Below are 18,886 nucleotides of genomic sequence, written 5' to 3' on the forward strand. Positions count from 1 at the left end.
GCCACATAGTGGAAGGCAACAAATGCCCAAGATCTTCACGTACTCCTAGGTAAATGAGAGGAAAGAGAAAGAGAGAGAGAGAGAGAGAGAGAGAGTGAAAAAATATCACTAGCCAGCCAAACCTATCCTATGAGCGAATGATATTGGTACCTCTTGATGACACGAGAATCTTATACAACCAGCTGCTCTAATATGTTTTCTTCTTTTGCAGATAAAAAAGACCCGAAAGTGAAAAATGTGTTGCACCATAAAAATCTCATCGAATGCCTTGATCTCCATCTTACAGAAATTGATTTGATCGACTACCGAGGCAAAACATCTGAGAATAAATTGGCCAGGCTCTTTGTTCTGGAGGCAAGTGTGCTCAAGATAATGAGGTTTGGCCTTCTCTGGCGCAACAATGAATGGTGTGCTGATCACCGCAAGCATCTAAGCCTAAATTACAAAGTGTCCGCAGAATCTGAATTTGTTTTTGAAACATCAAGTGGCCAAAGACTCGAAAACTTATTTGCCCATTAGTGATTTGTCACGGTGGTGGATTTTAGTTTGTACGATAATGCTGCATCCACCTAAAGTAACGAAAGTTCTTACGTAAACTTCCTAGTAATTCCCTCTTCGTAGGTGCAGCATTACTCCTAAAATTTGTAATATTAGTTTGAAACTTGTAATATTGTCGTGCCCTATTCCTGCATTTTCAAAATCCTGCAAATCAAACAGGTCCGGAGTTGGTGATGATGTTGTGCCTGCCATCTTTCACCAATAGCCGTCGGATCTAGATCTGACGCATACAAACCAAACTTCTCCAGTTTTATAAAAAGATGCCTCACTTGTTCCCTATTTACAAACAACTCCTTGTCTCTCATAATCAGCCATATCTCCTCCCCACAACATCTAGAAGGCCATGGAAAAATCTGGCGCGATGGCCACTGCCGGCACCGTCCACCCCCTAATCTTGGTGTTCCCTGCAATGCACGGGCATCTACGCACGACAAATTATGTCGAACACGGCTAGTTGTAAGCAGGCTAGGTCTACAGTCGTGATGATAGTGACTGTAGACGGTGAGGCTGAATATGGTATGCCCAACACGGTGCCTATACTCAGGTTTCATCTTCGGCATAGGGTCTTGTCACTTCACTGTGAGGAGCAGCACGTAATAATTTGACCAACGGGTAGTACAGTGCTACTACATTGGTAGTACTACTACTACTAGTACTAGCACCACCATCTGGATTTAGTAGTACTACCACATCCATCTGGATTTAGTATTTGACTAGCAATATCTAGTAATTCATGTCACGAAAAATGTACTACTCCCTCTGTAAATAAATACATGGTGTATTGTTTTATTCCTATCGGCGAGGTAACTTAATGTCTTTTTGCTACTTAATAGGATTACATGCAATGAACTAACCACTGCATGTGATGTTTGGTAGTCTCAAGTCATTGAAAGCATGCACGGGCATGGAGGGGGACGCAACTTCATTGACTTATTGCACCTGCCTTTGGGTGTATGACACGTGGGCCGAACGGGTGGCTGGCCAACCTGTCATACAGCCAAAGGCAGGTGCAGTAGAGGGGCGAGGAGTAGATAGCCAACACGCACGTGAATTCAATGCAGCCTGCACTTCTCATATAAAGGCTCCCGCCAGTCCAATCTACGAAATCCTACGCACCTACGCACCCAAGGGCAAGAGTGATCACTCCAATTGCAAGATCAGTTGACTAGAAGCTAGACCCATGGAGGCGATGAGCGCGAGCATCAGCTGGCTGTGCCAGATGGTCCACGACGTCGGCCTGCGGCCCGGCACCAAGGAAAGTCTCCAGGTAGTGCTTGAGGCCGCCAGGGCGAGGGGCCGCTTGGACGACAGCTTCGTCTCCTTGTTCGACGAGGTCCTCGTCGGCATCCTCGACAAGTTCACTGTCGTCAAGAAGCTCGCGAACGACCTTGACGTACGCCTCCAACCCACATGCCCAGGCTCTTCGATGCTTGCCACCCTCAACGGCTTCTATGGTGACAACCTCTTCGACGCACTGGTGGCCCTGCGACTGCTGGCCGTCGCGCCGGAGATTGTCCACCTCGAGGTCGCGCTCGCCGCGCAGCGCCTGGCGCAGCAAGACACCATCGACATAATCACCCACGACTACACGCAAATCGTCCACAAGGACTACTACATGCAAGAGGAGGACGATAGGATGCTGGCCTTCTTGGACCGCAGGGCAACCTTGGACGACATTGTTCAGAAGCACATTGAGATTGCCACCAATGTCGCTGCTCCTCACACGTCGGTTGGTGACACGGTGCACTAGGGCGTGAGGATGTCGTTGATGGATCCGTATGTATCTTTATCTTTCCGTAAAATCCATGTAGTAGTATATGGTACTACTAGTAATTCAATTTTCCTACGTACTCCATGCATGAACCGCGCCAGAACCAAACTTCTCATTACTCTAGGGAAAATTATTATTTATATCTATCGGTCGCCTCATGGAGCAGAACCAAATTTTACAAGTTACAAGTTCAAAAGGAAAAGCCTGGCGTGTTCGCATCGCACCCCCACACAGTTTGTCCAGCACGCCGCTCAAGGGGGAATGTGTGATGTGTTGCATTTTCACTTACAAGTGGGACCGCGTTGAGCAAACCGACTATCGGAAAACCCCCACCACGCCCACCGCGTGATGGCTGAGAAAACAGGAGGGAGAAGAGATGGCTGTAGCTAGCACAGACTCCAAGAAAATTGGTGTCGGATGGGACTCGTGTGGGTGGCGTGTATCGTACTGCTAGACATGAATTCTAGTTATGGCACATACCACCCCCACTATATCGAGGTGTTGGTTACATAGAACAAATTTCCTGGAGTCCGTGCTCAGCCCTCCTCTATCTCTCTTCTCAGCCTGCCAGCAGACGCGCGGAGCCCATCGTATGTTTGCTCATATGCGGTCCCACATGTCAGTGAAAACGCAAGAGGACCCACTGAACCTGCACAGCTTTCACCTCGACGTGCTGGTGATGAAAAACAAATCCCATAAAGATCTTCGGTGGCCGCTTTTCGATTTACTCAAGAGTAGTAAGATTCTATTTATAGTTTATCCCAAGATGCACATCACGTGGCTTCACCTACCACTCTATTTTCTTGCATGACACGACCTGGATGCTGGATATCCCACGTGTCGGCAAAAGGAGGAAGAACTCGACCAAATCTTCAGTTGTGCTCTTTGATTAGACTAGTTGTGCTAACTTAAAATTTTACTGTGTAGAATGGATGCAAGTTTAGGTATTGGGAAGAAGATTAAAACGATATATTGATAGAGCGCAATTTAGTAGATGTTCTAGCACTTTTAGCTAGCATAGAGGCTTAGAGATGAGACTAGTGCACTTGTTCATAGAATAGAGGCTACACACGTCTACTTCTTTACACTCGAAGAAGAAAGAAGAACGCAGGATTGAGCCTCCACAGATCAACAATGAATGCATTGCGAAGGCACTAATCCAACTTACATGAGCAGTTATGGAAGTTGGATATCTTCTAAAATGTATTCTTGTGGTTCTTGTTTTTCTAGTCAAAATTTTGGTGATGTATTTCCATGTACCAAAAAATCAATGATGAAAAAAATATGTGTTTGCAAAGAAAAATGTATGCGGCCGGGATGCATCCGTGCGTTCGGCGCATGGCCACCGCATCCGAGAAATGGCCCGGACATGACCCCATTGCCCTACCCAAATGGACAGAATCCGGGAAAAATGGAGGTCCGTTTGGGGTCGTGCTTTGGAGTTGGCCTTACAAGTGGGACCGCAGTTGAGGAAACCAACTATCGGCAAACACCCACCTTGCCCGCCGCGCGATGGCTGAGTTAGAGAAACGACGAGGTTGAAGAGATTGATGTAGCACGGACTCCAACAAATATGGTATCAGATGGAAGTCATGCTGGTGGCGTGTGTCGTACTCCTGCATGTGAATGCTTGTTCTGGCCCATGCCACCCTACTACTCCTACTTCTTATAGTAGTAGTATCGAGGATTCGAGGTGCTGGTTACGTACAGCGAACACATTAACATATGTCCCACCTCACACCATGGCCAAATTTCCTGGAGTTTGTGCTAGGTTAAAAAGTGTTCTTTGTGAGGATGGGTGGCTCGTCTCAAGTTTGAAACTTGTTGTATTACGTACGTAGATGTAGAGATAGTGCAGCATGTGAAGCTAGTACAAATAGTGTACTATTGTTGATTGGCCTCATCCGATAACCTATTGCAATGCACGTACAATTATGTATTCAGAAAATATTTTTTTGCCTCGTCGCAGCACCCACTTAGAGAAGCGATTCGAAAGCCATTCATAAATTTAGTAAATTTATCGCAGGAATATCATTTTATTACATACAACAAGTCATCAACCCACAATGACTACGAGGATACATTATAAATACTAAAGTTTTCATCAAACAACAAATAACAAGCAATGAAATGAACTTCAACTCAACAAATCCTCGGTGTTGGAAATGCTTGCTTTGAACCACAATTGATTCTCTGGGAATGGCCAGCTACTGTCAATCTAGGAACAAAGGAAGTGAAACAAAAGTTGGAGTGGATGCTAGATTGACAATTAAAACATGATTACATAGGAAAAAAATCCTATAGCATTCTATCTATGAATCAGACGACCAATGTAGGAACTTGGAGTCATTCAACATTGTTCCTTGGCTCGCACCTAGCATCATGGTGGTCGAACTTGGAGTCATTCATCTGGTACACGTGGCATCTCAGATCTGGACACAAGGTGACGCGACCTCTCACTTCCTCCGCCATTTGAAGCGGCGCGCCGGTGGAGGGCTAGCATACTCCAATATTAGGTTTGCTCTATTGATGTGGCAACATCATATACTAATCGGATGCTGGCAAATCGGATGTTTGCCCAATTCTAGATGAAGTTCTCTTGTGTTCTTTTCTGTGCTCTTGCATTTGTCTCATGCATATTTGTTTCCCTCTTCAAAAAAACTTCATCTAGATTCTTTTTAGTTTCTTCTCTTTTATTTTCTGTTCTGCATTAAATTCCTTGCAAATCCTTGTGAGATCGTACTTGTCTAGTGAGCTGAGGTGACAAGTGTTTTCTCTGCGATGAACTCGGTCACACCGGGCTGTTTACTTCGGTCCAACCATACCCTTTCGGTGCCACCGAAGCACCAAACTCGTTGCTACCGATTTCACTATAGGAAAAACATCTTGCCACTTGTTTCTGAATTCTTTTTGATCCAGCTTCAATCAATGAATCTTCTCCTCGACCAGCATCCTACTCAAATTGCTTCTTTGTTCTGTGACTCAAGGACCAAACCCATCATGACAAAAAATCCAGAAGAACCCTTCTTGGAAATTGATGTCAAAGGGGGAGAGAGATCATCACATCAAAGCTTAATCATATATATAGGGGGAGAGAATACTCTAGGGAAGAAAGAGACCCCAGATGCTTGGTGTTCAAGACGAGAGAAGTCACGTGTCTTCAAGAGGGGAAAGACATGTTCATATTTGCTCAATTGCATTAGGTCTGTTTATTTCCTTTGAGCTCTGTTTTTGCTCTGATTTTCTGTTCCCTGTCTTCTCCAAATATCCCTTGTTAGATTCAGGGGGAGCAAGGCATCTAAGGAAAGGAAATCCTTGAATTTATTGCATATCTTCACCTTTGGGGACATGTCTTTATCCAATGTGGTACTTAGTACTCACTCTACATGTCATCCCAGTCTTGGTACTCTTGTGGTCTCTCTTGTTTGCTCTGGTCAGTAGGTGTATCTGTGTTATCTAACCTTGTTTATGCAGGTTCATCCCATCCTAAGCCAACTCAACACCACAAGGTAAGTATATGCATCACAGTCATGTGAATGAGAATTTCTTGTTGATGTACATACTGTTTGCAAGAAGGACTCATGAGCATGAAGGTACATTTCTCATATTTTCATCATTTTCTCTGATGCATATAGCCAAGATACATGTAACACATTGCTTACTCTGTCATGTTTATGCATTCACATGCTCCTATATTCCATATTCACATGATTGCATACATGTAGGGGGAGCCTATGCAAGTTACATGTCTTTCCAAAGCTTTACTTACTACTCTTAATATCTTGATCTAAAGCTTTGGTGTATGTTGTCATCAATTACCAAAAAGGGGGAGATTGAATGCACAAGTGCTCCCTAGGTGGTTTTGGTAATTAATGTCAACATATCTCTTATTGGACTAACATTTTTATCTAGTATGTTTCAGATAAGTTCAACAGTGAAGTGGCATGGACTAGAGGGTGTGAAACCCCTTCAAGATGCTAAGGACAAAGGATAGGCTCAAGCTCAAAGCTCAAGACTCTACATTTTCTATTTTAGTGATCCAAGATCACATTGAGTCTATAGGAAAAGCCAATACTATCAAGGAAGGATGAGGTGTTGCTTAATGAGGCTCTTGCTCAAATGCTTAGTGATATGCTCCAAAGCCCTCAACTACTTTCTCACATCAACATATGACCTAAACCAAAAGTCAAACTCGGCCCCACCGATTCTTCCTATCCAGCGCCACCGAGTTTCAAATGTCATAACCACTGCCACAAACCCTAGGCAAATCGGTCTCACCGAGATGGGATTGTAAACTCTCTGTTGCCTATTGCAATACTTTCGGTCTCACCAAAACTTGCGATCGGTCCCACCGAGATTGCAATGTAAACTCTCTGTTTCCCTTTTGTAACATTTCGGTCTCACCGAAATGATCGAATCGGTCCCACCGAGTTTACCTGACCAACTCTCTGGTTAGCCTATTACCAAAATCGGTCCCACCGAGTTTGTGTAATCGGTCTCTCCGAGATTACATTATGCCCTAACCCTAACCATGTCGGTCCTACCGAGTTGCATGTCGGTCCCACCGAAAACCCTAACGGTCACTAGCTTTGCTGAATCAGTTCGACCGAGTTTAACCATTCGGTCCCACCGAGTTTGAGAAGTTATGTGTAACGGTTAGATTTTGTGTGGAGGCTATATATACCCCTCCACCACCTCTTCATTCGAAGAGAGAGCCATCAGAATGAACCTACACTTCCAACTTACTTTTTCTGAGAGATAACCACCTACACTTGTGTTGAGACCAAGATATTCCATTCCTACCATATGAATCTTGATCTCTAGACTTCCCCAACTTGCTTTCCACTCAAATCTTCTTTCCACCAAATCCAAATCCTGTGAGAGAGAGTTGAGTGTCGGGGAGACTAACATTTGAAGCACAAGAGCAAGGAGTTCATCATCAACACACCATTTGTTACTTCTTGGAGAGTGGTGTTTCCTAGATTGTCTAGGTGTCACTTGGGAGCCTCTGACAAGATTGTGGAGTTGAACCAAGGTGTTTGTAAGGGCAAGGAGATCGCCTACTATGTGAAGATCTACCGCTAGTGAGGCAAGTCCTTCGTGGGCGATGGCCATGGTGGGATAGACAAGGTTGCTTCTTCGTGGACCCTTCATGGGTGGAGCCCTCCGTGGACTCGCTCAGGCGTTACCCTTTGTGGGTTGAAGTCTCCATCAACGTGGATATACGATAGCACCACCTATCAGAACCACGACAAAAACATCTGTGTCTCCAAATTGCGTTTGCACACACCAATCCCATCTAATTTACATTCTTGCAAGTTGCATGCTTTACTTTCCGCTGCTCATATACTCTTTGCATGCTTGCTTGATATGTATTGTGTTTGTTCAACTTGTGCCTAAACTCCACTTCAACCTAAAGAATTTAAAAATTGCAACTTTTGGTACTTCGGTCTGCTCATATACTCTTTAGAGAAACCGGAACGCCCCGTATTCCAGCCCAGAGATCGAGGAGAAGTCTTCTGGAATACGGCATTGCTTAGCATAGAACAACTCAGCTCTTTATTACAATATATATGGGTACAGGGGGATTACATCGGCACGGCAACACTACGCCTGCCACGGTTGCTCCATGCAAGCAGCAGAACAACACGATGCAGCGGGATAACTCCTGGCAGCGGAAAAATGTCGGCGGTGGTGAACTCCACTCCACAGGACTCTGGCTGGAACACTTATCCTATCTCGCAAACAAGGAATCCACGGCAAACAAGCAATCAAATCTGGCATGACCGGCAATCTGGCATGACACGCCAGGTCAGTACATTGAATGTACTTGCAAGCTCACAGCAACCAAAGCAATCAAGAAAATAATAGCATGGCAATTACAGATTATTATGCAATGATGAACATGATACTATCAGAACAACTTGGCATGTAAAACATGATACAGCTAGAACAATACGAGCATGGCATAAACATATGAACATGATGAGACTAGCATGTAACATGATGAAACTATCATGCACCAACTTCCTTCACAACCAATTCCCTCAGACAGGAACTTTGAAAAATTTCTCAGGAATATTTACTAGGCAAATTAAGTTGAAATTTGTCATGAGGCAATTATTTGGATAGGAAAAGATTTTCAAGAAGTTTGGAGTCAATTGGGCAAATATAAATGGCACTTGCTTCACAATCTTCCATTTAGGACAGAATAGGAAATGATTTATTTGAGGATGATGGGAAACATGGCCAATGAAATATTTTGCCATATTTCAGAAATATATGACCCAAACTGTTTATGAGAATTATTTGGGAATTTGAGGAGTGATGGAAATATAGGTTGCTTCACAACCTAGGGCAAATTTAGTTATTCCTTTAATAGAAAAGGAATATCCTCAATAAAAAGAATATTGGGATTTGGGCTAGGATGAAAATGGAAGTAGGGAAGGATTTGGGTATGACAAGCCACTCTGGAAGCAAAGAAGAGTTCATCTTCTTTAGTTTCCAGACCACCAAACCACGGAAAAAGAAAACCCAGGCAATAACCTCAGAAAATCAAAAGAAAAAGAAATGGCCAAAAATCAGGCTGTTACAGGTATGATAGCACTGTTAGCTATCTACTCAAACCCAAATGACTGTTTTGCCATTGCGGTCACCGCTTAACCTATAAAAGGAGGCCCAAGGCAACATAGCAAAGGGTTCGAACACTTCGACCCCATACACTTGTAAGCTCATGTTGCTCTCCCCTCGAGGCACCGTTACCGGGCCAGAATGCGTCGAGCCTTCGCCCACCTCCAAATCAATCCACCAAAAGCAAGAGTAGGGTTTTACGCTGCAAAGCGGCCCGAACCTGGGTAAAAAGCGTGTTGTCCATCGTCGGACTGTCCCCTATTACTTCTGCTCTTTGTGCAACGCAGCCATCCCCATGCCGAACCACAAAGGGGCACCCCTGCCTCATAGGTGATCGTGCTTCCACGCTGACACTTCAGGACCTTGTGGGGCGTATCAGTGGTGGAAGGCCACCTAGGATATGTGTGCCACTATTGCGCATGTTGAACAGGTCCAAATGTGTCAAGAAACTGATGGGACGAGTTGTTTTCTATTATATATGTTGTTCATAAACTCTTGCCTGTACATAGTTTTACAATGTGATCTTCTTAAAACAGAAACTCCCCAGTTTTATTGCTCATATACAGATGCCTGGCCATGGTCAGGTCAGACTTGTGCTTGGTCACAACATGATGTTTATGTAGACCTACTCCATTTCCTTAGAGGTGAAAAGATACTTATTCATGGATGGTCTCAAATAATGTACGCCCGTCAATCTTGGAGAATAGGATAGAAGGTTATGTTTGTGCTTTTCCATGGCTTTGAAGTGGATATCCTATTTCTTGACCACATTGCGAGATGAAGCTGCTTTCAGAAAGTTGTGGATGCACGGGCTGGCACCTAGGGCTTGGTGGCCTCACCATTGGTTAACTTAAGGCAAAGTAGCACTGTTCGAGCCATGCTTTGTACGGTTGAACCTGTATATGTACTCCTACTACTACTGCTTTCAGTTAAGGTTGTTAAGTACTCCTGCTACTTTTACAGGCTGTCATGTTTCTTCAGTCTCGTCTTCCTCCATCTGCCAAAACCAAACCAGCACTGGTGGGGCCACCTGCCCCCGACTCCCACAGCTGGCTACACCTCAGTACAATGCATCACCTCCCCACCGTCTCCTAAATCGTTAATGTTGATGTCAGCCCCACCCCGCACCTAAACTAGTCAACCGTCATACTCCCCTTCGCCCACGACTTCACTGCCGCATCTTCCCTGGCTCCCGTTTGTTCCAGTCCGAGGCCTCGCCGTCATCCATCACGTGCCTTGGTGTGCTCTCCGTGGTGCCACCCTTTCGCGTTGTCAACATGGTCAACAAACGAGAGGAATCTAGAGAGGACTGTAAGTGCAGAGTATGACAGTAGGGACCCACCATGTCCATGGTCCTATGCAAGCAAGTTCCTCATTTTTTGTTATATAGAAGCAAAAAACAAAGTGCTTCCTCCTGGAGGTTTGCTGACATGTGGGACTATAAATGCATCTAGTGCCCCTTAGTGATTTTGGTGTATTGAAGACTTTTATGTTAAGGGACTAATGTGTTTGTGAGTGTACATAGGTCTTATAAGTCTCTGAGTAGTTTGATATATTCGTAGAAAGTTGACCCCTAAAAATGAATGTCTTCAGTTTAAGACTTTGATTTTCCTAAAGACTTTGAAAATCAGGAAATTGGTGTGACCTTGAAGACATTGATATTGATGCGAGGATTATGAAGCTTGAAGACTTTTGTTTTTGTAGTTTCGTTTTCCTTTCTTGAGTCATAGGAAACACCGTACTGTTAAAGGGGGTTGAGGTAATACTAAGGAAAAATTTCCAAGTGATGCTCATCTCAAAGCCTACACCTACCCAATCCTTTGAGTGAAGCCTTTGGAAATATCATACAGTTCAGTCATTTCTTCAGTTATAGAGACGAAGATCTTTTGGTCTCTGAGAATTTGTCCTGACTGAGGAGTTAGTAATTCGCCAGTGCGGATTGCATACGGTGAGGAGCATGATAGCCCTGAGGAATTTGAGAGCTCAAATTTCCAACTGTTGCTGTGCTACGTGTCAGGTCCCAAATATCTTATCCACCTAACGATCATATCATTAGGAGCATTTATGTCTTATCATGTCGGGCTGCTCCCTAGCTATAAATAGCCGCCGCCTCAACCACTAGTTGGTTGGCTGCTCCGAGAGAAGCTGACACCTGCTACTATTCATCCACTGTCGACTTCCTCCAGCATCCACGAGACACCGTTCATCCACGGGGCTATTGTTCATCCAGCATGTATCGACTACTTTTCAACGAGCCTCCATGGGGTCCTGTTCCTCCACCCCCAACCGGCTAGGGTGTGTGACAGCCTCCTTAGGGTCCTGTTCGTCCAGTGGCAACTGCGTACTACCATTGGTTCATGTTTATCCAGCGGCAACTGCCGATACATGGCCAGGGTCCTATTGATCCAACCCCCACTGGGAACTATTCATCCACACCCAACCAACCAGATGGACTCACCATGTCTTGACTCAATCTACGTATTGCACACGTGGCAGGAACAAGCACTGTTCTTCCAGAGGCAACCCAATCGACTAGCTATATCGCGGACGGCGGTTCAATCGGCTTCAGTAAGTAGTAGCAACGATCGGGTTTAGTTAGGAGTGATGTAGTCGGTCATGTTCGGTTTGCAGCGAAGGGATTGATCAATCGGCTTCAGTACGTTGCAGTGCGATCACTCGGGTTCAATAAGTGAATGCCTCTCACTCAAGTTCAGTTATAGCAACACGGCTCGCACCACGCGCGCGTACGAGAGAGAAACACGCAAACCACACTGTATCGCTCGGCCCCGACGACCCACCGTAATTGGGGACTCAATGAATGTCAGGTAGGTGCATCCCCAGCCCGCCCAGGATGAAAAGACCATTTTTTGTCATGATTTTTTGTCATAGAAGTAGGATCCCACCCTGATGATACGTATTTTGTCACAATTATCATCATAGAAGTGTCATTGCCATGATAGAAAAAATATTGTTCACGCCATAATGTCATGGATGTGTCTTTTTTGTAGTGCTAACTTCCCTCAAATCTCATTTCTTTCCAAAACTGTAGGCACCATACTATGCGTCTCCACCTCCTCTTCAAAATCACATAGCACTCTGCCCTCTCCCTTCCTCTATGGCTCTAGAAACTCTCTCCAAAGAATGATGCACCATCGACGTCGTTGCTCGACCCCAATGACTCCAAGCATCTCCATCCGTGACACTACGCCAGAAGATTTTCCTACATGCCACGAATCCATTCAGGGAAGAAAGAACACGATTCGTCGACCACACGTGAACAATTCCACATGTCCGTCTACACTGTTCATCGAGGTCATCGCACCGTTCTGTCAAACTAGGTGAGCCTCTGTCCAATTCCTATTGCACACCTTCTAAACATCATTCATGCTATTTCCTAGACATCGTCATAGTTCCTCCTATTTTTGTCATTTGGGCACGTCGATGCTATCCGTCGCATGAACCAAATTTTATAGGCATATTTCCATCATTTTTGTTCATCGGTTGATCTATGATCCAATTGATGAACCATTTACTATGAGCATAGCAAACCCATGGTGGAGTTTGATTATTTGTTTTATTAATCAAGTTCATATTATAGATTTTAGCATAGTCATTTTGGGCATGAACCAATGTGGTTGTAGATCCGTGAACTCTTTGTTAATAAGTTATTTATCATATGCTCATGAGATGCCTAGGAGTCGCTCCCAATTATTTCATAATGTTGGAAGTAACATATCTACTAGATTAATTTTACCCTTGTTTTACATTGTTAAAGTAGTTGAACGCATTGCTTCGGTGCGATAATTGGTGGTACTCCATATATTTCTCTTTTATGCTTGTGTACCAATTTTTTAGAAGTACTGCCATGTGTACGATCTTCATGTTTAATCTAGGCTTAGTTTAAATTGTATAAGTATATAATATGTGTTGCTTGAATTACTGATTCGTGTCTAGCTTTTGTTTATATTCACCGTTCATAAGAATGTCTACAACTTGTTGTATGATATCTATTTGTACCAATTTTGGAGATGCGTAGAATTGTGGTGAATTGCTATAAGCTTTACTTGTTTTATTTAATTGGAATATTTCATGTTTTAATTATTTTCATTTTGTTTAGCATGCTGATATATTATATAGTGATATCTTACATATGTTTATATATTTCTTCAGCCATGCATGTTACATGGGTATTATATATATTAAGTCATGTCGTGCTCTAAGTGTTGTTTATTTAAATCAACTACGTTACCTAGTTTTATCACTAGTGGTCATGAATTGGTATGTTATCTTAGAACTTAGTTATGGTTGTCGTGAATTGCTTGTTCTAAGTCTATCATTAGTATTTAGATTATTCGTCATACCATGTTTAAGGTCACTATCTTCATTCCCTAAGTTTTGTGATGATATATCGATTTTGCATCATGTTTTTGTGTTGATATTTATTGCATTATGAATTTTATTTCACTTTATGGTACAATTCGTATGCCTTTTCTCTCTTATTTTATAAGATTTATATGAAGAGGGAGAAGGAGCTGAAATTCTGGAATTCTAGACCGAAAAGGAGCAAATCTGAGATACCTATTCTGCACAACTCCAAATGTCTTGAATCTTTAGGAGAACTAGATCATTGATGGCGCGCGTTGCTGCGCCCGTCTATTTTTTCAATAAAATGGTACTAAAATTCACTTGTGTATTCATAAATAGGCATGAAATATGAAGGTTTTAATTTATTCATCCTAGAATAATAAGTCATCAGACAACCTAGGAAAATCCAAAATCTAAAATAGATTGAATTCAACAGTATTGCAGATCGTAATGAAGAAAATAGAAGTCTCACATGATAACCAAGACGCAAATCAGACAGACAAACTCAACTTAGGTTAGATATCAAGCTTTGATGTACATTTGTTACGAAACTGAGCAACTGAATAATAAAAAGAAAATAAACATGAATTTCTGCACCATACTTAACAAATAGCAATGCTTCTCTTAGGAGACACAAGGTCGTATGCTATTTAGTATAGTGTACATGTACACATATATTTGTATTACATGGGTGTGGTGCAAGTTTACATCAGTAAACATATTTCCCGCAAAAAAAGAAATACATCCCTATACATACAAGTGTATCATCACATTAGTCTTTTAACAACAAATAACTCACACAAGTAACCTCGATTAAAAAAAATATTAAACCTCTAAGAGATATGTGTAAATAATTGTATCGATCTATGCCGCTAATCTGGTTCTAATACTGTCCACTAAAACCACTCAATTTGATATAATTAATAGAAATGGCTATCTATGTAAAGAGGCACATGAATTGTTTCCATCTGAGTATAGCTTCCCCTGTTAGGATTTAAGTGGCATATGGTGTTTTTATTTTATATGATGAATAAGCAGTTATTATCAACACAAACATTTTTAGCACATCAGCTAAACATGTTCACATATATTCTGTCTAAACTCTAAACACATGAGCAATAGTGCAACATGAATAATATATTTCGCAATGGTCTACAATACAGATAAGAGAATTAAGGGTACTACAACATCATGCAAGTCCAAAGGAAGACGCCAGATCACAAGAATGCAACATCACATTTTTCAAAAGTGGATATATCTTGTGCATAGCAAGTAGCAACACATTATTGGTTAGTTGCCTAACTAAACAAGGATGAGTAGCGCCACAACAGCTGGGCAGATGACACAAGTTTTTCTCAAGGATAAACTTCACAGTTCTAGATGAGCTTCAACCACTGCTTTCATTGTCGATAACATATGAAGTAAGGTTCGTAGTTATCTTTTTATGACAAGCGTGTGGACTTCTGATTTTTCCAAATGGTTACTTTATCACACAAAATAATTTGCAGTACATAACAAAGAGAAATTACCTTGAGAGTTGTATCTATATTCTGCATGTGGTCATGTATAATGTTGAAGAAAAAAAATCAACAAAACATGCAGAAACTGACCAAGATCTACAAACTGTGCAGGAACACCATATCAGGCTTAGCAGGGGATGTAAGTTCAGATTTTTCTTCCAATAGATGTACAAATTAAAGATAGTTGTAGACAATGACCTTGCTGTTGCAAGAACTGAAGGAAAAAACTGCAGGCCCTTGACGCTGCATGCTATCATGGCTTGGGGAGCCCCACCTGCTCTCTATGATGCTATAAGAATCCAATATGTTAGCATTTCTTCCCAACAATAGGCTATCTTTACTTTAATACTCCCTCCGTTCCGAATTACTTGTCGTGGGTATGGATGTATCTAGATGTATTTTAGTTCTAGATACATCCATTTCTGCGACGAGTAATTTGGAACGGAGGGAGTAGTTCTGTAGATGGAAAAAATCTGAGCTGGTGCATTTGTTATTAGTGCAGATCATAAGATGAAATTCATGATTACCCAAAAAAATATAGAATGAATTAAGCACCACGGTTGGACTTCTTTAATATGCTCAAATGCTCAATCATGCTGAACTCTTCCTTATTTGCAGTGTAGACACAAAATGTCATATAATGTAAACATTTAGAGGTAACAACGATTGGTTTGATTGAATAGGCAGCAGTGCAGTTAATACTCGAGTGGATTCTCTCTTTCTTGAATATTGTTGCAGGTCATCACAAATTAGAATGTTGTGACCAGCTTTTACTTGCATAAGAGTAAGCTCTTACTTGAGACTACATATTAGTACTTCTTTCAGGGCAGCTTATGATGAAATATGCATCTCAGGAAGACCACCATACCTAACATATTTCCTACCATATGGTACCTACCATTCAAACCTGATTTACTTCAAATGCTTCTATGCATGCAGATTTCAATCATCTCCAAACTTTGCAAAATTGGAAAAGTTCATGATTGTAGGCTTCCGTGTGGAGAGCAACGTCAATTTTCCTATTTGTTTTCCCTGCATGGCTGTATTAATGCATTATCAAAGCATGGAACTGTAGCAAGGGGGCAGAGGCAAGGTGAGTAGAAGCGGATTGTTGTTCTACGATGCTGGTCGTTGTTGTCACCCGAGCATGGAGGTCGCACCTGCTGGATGTGCTTGCTGCTGCTGAACCGAACCGTTCCTATGTGTGTCGATGGTGTCCATGCGGACACGCACCAACACTTGACACGGTATTGGCCAGGTCCTGCAGGCCGAACTGGTCCATGAGCGCCTGCACCGGCCTCTTCTTCTCAAAGTGGTGATTTGACTGTAGAGTATGCAACATCAAGTAGTATGTGAACAAATGAAGTGATCGAATATAAAAACATGTATGAACTACAAATCATCAATAATCAAAATCTGAGGACCAGCATGTTCACAAGGTAAGGCAAAAAAGTTCTTCACCAAAATTTTACTGCAGCTTATTCCTTTTCTTTTCCTTTCCTTCACAGACCTGCACAATTATTAGAAGAAAATCATCTTTGATATATATTGACTGCAGATCAACGCTGAATCACTAATGGAAGTGAGTTTTGGGAGAGGGATTGGGGAGAGGAGGGGATAAAAAAATCATGAGCATGTACCTGTTCCCCTAAAGAGACGGTGGCAGCAAGGTCCATCTGAGCGCAGTCCCACATGAGGAGCTTGGTGTTGGATATTTATGTGGCTTTCAACATTTATGCTCGGAGGCCACGGCTATGGCAGCATCGAAGCGCTCGAATCCGTGGCCGAGGGTTTCCTCCTCCTCCTCATGGCCAGCCGTCGTGGCTATTATAAGTGCGCCGGCACCGGGTGGCGTCTTCGAGCTCTGGGATATGGCTACACGAGGTGCTGGGCGAGGATGCGGTGGGCGAGCAGCCGGCGGACGGCGACGAGGTACAGGAGGCCGTGGGCGAATAGGGAGGAGGCCCCGCTGGATGTGGAGGAAGGAGGACCGGAGGAGGGAGAAGCGAGGACGCGCTGCCGGGTCGTGCGGCGAACAAGGGCTAAGAAGCCAGACCAGGACGCGGTCTACGGCGGTGTCGGTGATGGCGGCGGCTCATCGAAACCTAGGTCGAGGACTCGGGAGATGAGAGATCGACAGGAACATTTTTTTTAGAGTGATCGACAGGAGCTGTACGGGCGCTGCAAATAATGGTGCTAGATGGGCTTTCTGCGGGAGGGAGGCCCAATTAACCACATTGCACCGATTTTTTCACGGGAGTAGACACCCTCAGGATAGCTAGCCCACGTAGCGATTATTACGGGATGAAGCAGCAATCAGACGGCTGAAAACGGTTGAAACACGAGATCTGACGGCCAAAATCGCAGAGGGCGTGAGAGGGCTGGGAAGTGGTTCAGTTTTACTGTCCTTAATTTTTTTACAATATATAAAAAATATTGCGCGAAGAAACAACATAAGGGGACACGCCAAGTGGCCACAAGCCTGGGGGCGTGCGCTACCCCCTAGGGCGCGCCTCCCGAGCTTATGGGCCCCCTGGCCAGCCGCCGGTGTCCATCTTCTGCTATATAAAGGGTTTTTACCTAGAAAAAATCAGAAGGAGGCTTTTGGGATGAAGCGTCGCCATATCAAGGAGAAACCTGCGCAGAAGCAATCTAGGGCTCCGGCGGAGCTATTCTGCCGGGGAAACTTCCCTATGGGAGGGGGAAATCGAAGTTGTTGTCATCACCAACGATCCTCTCATCGAGGGAGGGTCAATCTTCATCAACATGTTCACCATCACCATCTCCTCTCAAACCCTATTTTATCTCTCGTATTCAATCTTTGTCTCAAAATCTCAGATTGGTACCTGTGGGTTACTAGTAGTGTTGGTTACTCCTTGTAGTTGATGCTAGTTGGTTTATTTGGTGGAAGATCATATGTTCAGATCCTTAATGATATTCAATACCCCTCTAATCTTTAACATGAACATGCTTTGTGAGTAGTTACTTTTATTCCTGAGAACATGGGAGAAGTCTTGTTATAAGTAATCATGTGAATTGGGTATTTGTTCGATATTTTGATGAGATGTATGTGGTCTTTGAAGGAAATATGCCCTAGAGGCAATAATAAAGTTGTTATTTATATTTACTTATATCATCATAAATGTTTATTATTCATGCTAGAATCGTATTAACCGGAAACTTAGTACATGTGTGAATACATAGACAAACAGAGTATCCCTAGTATGCCTCTACTTGACTAGCTCGTTAATCAAAGATGGTTGATTTTCTTAGCCATAGACATGTGTTGTCATTTGATGAACGGGATCACATCATTAGAGAATGATGTGATGGAAAAGACCCATCCGTTAGGTTAGCATAATGACCGTTTTGTTTTTTCTTCTATTGCTTTCTTCTTGACTTATACATGTTCCTCAGACTATGAGATTATGCAACTCCCGAATACCGGAGGAAGACCTTATGTGCTATCAAACGTCGCAACGTAACTGGGTGATTATAAAGATTCTCTACAGGTATCTCCGATGGTGTTTGTTGAGTGGGCATAGATCAAGATTAGGATTTGTCACTCCGTGTATCGGAGAGGTATCTCTGGGCCCTCTCGGTAATGCACATCACTATGAGCCTTGCAAGCAATGTGTCTAATGAGTTAGCCACATGATAATGCATTATGGACCGAGCAAAGAGACTTGCCGGTGACGACATTGAACTAGGTATGATGATACCGACGATCGAATCTCGGGCAAGTAACATACCGATGAAAAAGGGAACAATGTATGTTGTTATGCGGTTTGACCGATAAAGATCTTCGTAGAATATGTAGGAGCTAATATGAGCATCCATGTTCTGCTATTGGTTATTGATCGGATATATGTCTTGATCATGTTTACATAGTTCTCGAACTCGTACGGTCCGCACGCTTAACATTCGAAGACGATTTGTATTATGAGTTTCGTGTTTTGATGAACCGAAGTTTGTTCGGAGTCCCCGATGAGATCACAAACATGACGAGGACTCTCTAAATGGTCGATACATAAGGATTGAT

At 43.0% G+C, this 18,886-nt stretch overlaps 1 long non-coding RNA gene across 3 annotated transcripts; it reads right to left on the minus strand.

Moving 5' to 3' along the window:
* Nucleotides 1-13,815: 13,815 nt before the first annotated feature.
* LOC125551312 (uncharacterized) lies at nucleotides 13,816-17,019 on the minus strand. 3 transcript variants are annotated; one of them, XR_007302415.2, is made up of 4 exons: nucleotides 16,485-17,019; nucleotides 16,306-16,354; nucleotides 16,005-16,168; nucleotides 13,816-15,884 (listed from the first exon to the last, which is right to left on the minus strand). It is a non-coding gene; the product is annotated as an uncharacterized LOC125551312 (long non-coding RNA). The 3 variants fall into 3 exon arrangements; XR_015600719.1 differs by having other exon boundaries at nucleotides 13,816-14,947; nucleotides 15,043-16,168; XR_007302414.2 differs by having other exon boundaries at nucleotides 13,816-16,168.
* Nucleotides 17,020-18,886: the final 1,867 nt, after the last annotated feature.

This window comes from Triticum urartu, chromosome 4A, assembly GCF_056163025.1.
Source record: "Triticum urartu cultivar PI428250 chromosome 4A, HENAU_Tu73, whole genome shotgun sequence".
Taxonomy (NCBI): Eukaryota; Viridiplantae; Streptophyta; class Magnoliopsida; order Poales; family Poaceae; genus Triticum; species Triticum urartu.